At 54.8% G+C, this 1,684-nt stretch overlaps 1 protein-coding gene across 4 annotated transcripts in view; it reads right to left on the reverse strand.

Moving 5' to 3' along the window:
- The window catches only part of Cars2 (cysteinyl-tRNA synthetase 2, mitochondrial), a 39,257-nt gene that overhangs the window by 12,107 nt on the left and 25,466 nt on the right, over positions 1 to 1,684 (reverse strand). The window lies entirely within an intron of this gene.

The raw sequence follows: 1,684 nt of genomic DNA on the forward strand, positions 1-1,684 counted from the left end.
CCCCTCCCTCCCCCCCCCTGTCTTTCTACAGTAAATGCCTTCAAACCATGGACGGTCTCTGCTCATCAAGATCCAAGATGTTAGAGCAATGGTGCAGGCCTCCCTCTCACAAGTCACACATCTAACCTCCCACTGGGAGCCAGCCACTGCCCCCTGCTGAGCTAGCAGCCTGAGCTAGCCAGACTCGCATCCCTGTCCTAACCTGCTAGAGCTCTCCCTCTGCCTTCCACTTCTGCCCGGGCCGGAGTTTGTTCTCAGCTCTTCTGAGACATATAGCGCTCTGAGATGTCCAAGAGCGAGAATCAGTTGTCCTAGGCCACTGTGAGGCCCAGGGACCCCAAAACTGGCTCTTCTGAGGTACCCAGCAGTCTGTAGTACCAGAGTTGGAGCCAAGGCTGTGCCTCTCCCCCCACCCCCAGCAGGGTGGTGCAGCCTGTGAGGCCCAACACCCATGCCAGGCAGTTCCATGGGGGTCCCGAGGCAGTCTACCAGAGCTCTGGCGGGACACAGGTCTCCCACCCCTTTATTTCCTCATGCATGGCATCCAACAATGAACCATCTATCTTCTTCCTCAGTTCTGACCCCTGAGGAAGTCAGGAATGATGCCTTTGCATTGGTGGTCAGCATGATGTATGCACAGACCCCCGTCCCCCCCCCCAGAAGGCAGTGAGACCCAGACCCCACAAGAAGGCAAGCAGAAACCATATGCAGAGTCACTCAAAGGCAAAGCAAGGCACGTCCATAGGGTGTGGGACCACGTGGCACACCCTGGCTGAGTCTAGGGTGCCTTCAACTCCCAAAAGAATAGGACTGAATTCACAATGCACCAAGCACATACTCAACTCAAGGCGACTCCAGAAGCAACTGTGAAAGAGGTGTCAGAACAGACGCCCCGCCCCGCTGTGAGAACCCCGCCCCCGTGGGAGGATCCTGGGGAGCACGGCCTCCTGGGGAGCACGACCTTCTGGCTCAGATCCCCAAAGCAATGAGGAGGAAGCCAAGCCTTCCACCACAGAAGGATCTGGTGGTCATCTGTAGCACAGTGGCCAGACGCCACCACTGAGCATAACCGAGGAGGAGAGCATGGTGACAGTCCTCGTGACGCATTCCATCCCACCGAATAGAAGCACGCCTGTGAGCATCACCATAGCATCACTGTTAGCATCAGTAAGATACACACAGGACAGACAAGGAAATGACCCAGCAAAGAGAGAGACAAACCCAGGCACGGGGTGTCCAACGGCGTAACTCCAGTTCTGGGGTCTCTGGCACCCTTATCCAAGGGTGCTTTGCCCCTTACATGCATGCATCTCCCACACACACACACACACACACACACACACACACACACAAGAATATAAAACAGGAGCTGAGGATCTGTGTAGGCCACAAGAGAGTGCAAGTCAGCCTGAAAGCCAAGAGACCTGGGAGTCCGCGCGAAGCTCATGCTCTGTCACCGGTCTTAGTTTTAAAAAGAATGAAAAGCTATAAAACATATTTTGGGCACAAGGGCAGCATTCAGAGTACAGGTGAGATGCACAGCGGGATAGTTGGGGACTCTGGTTATCTAGGTTGTAGGAAAACATCCTAGCTGTTGGGAGTTGCAGTAAGAATAAAAGAATGGGGTTGGGGGCTGGTGAGATAGCTCAGTGGGTAAGAGCACCCGACTGCTTTTCCGAAGGTC

This window comes from Mus pahari, chromosome 19, assembly GCF_900095145.1.
Source record: "Mus pahari chromosome 19, PAHARI_EIJ_v1.1, whole genome shotgun sequence".
Classification (NCBI taxonomy): Eukaryota; Metazoa; Chordata; class Mammalia; order Rodentia; family Muridae; genus Mus; species Mus pahari.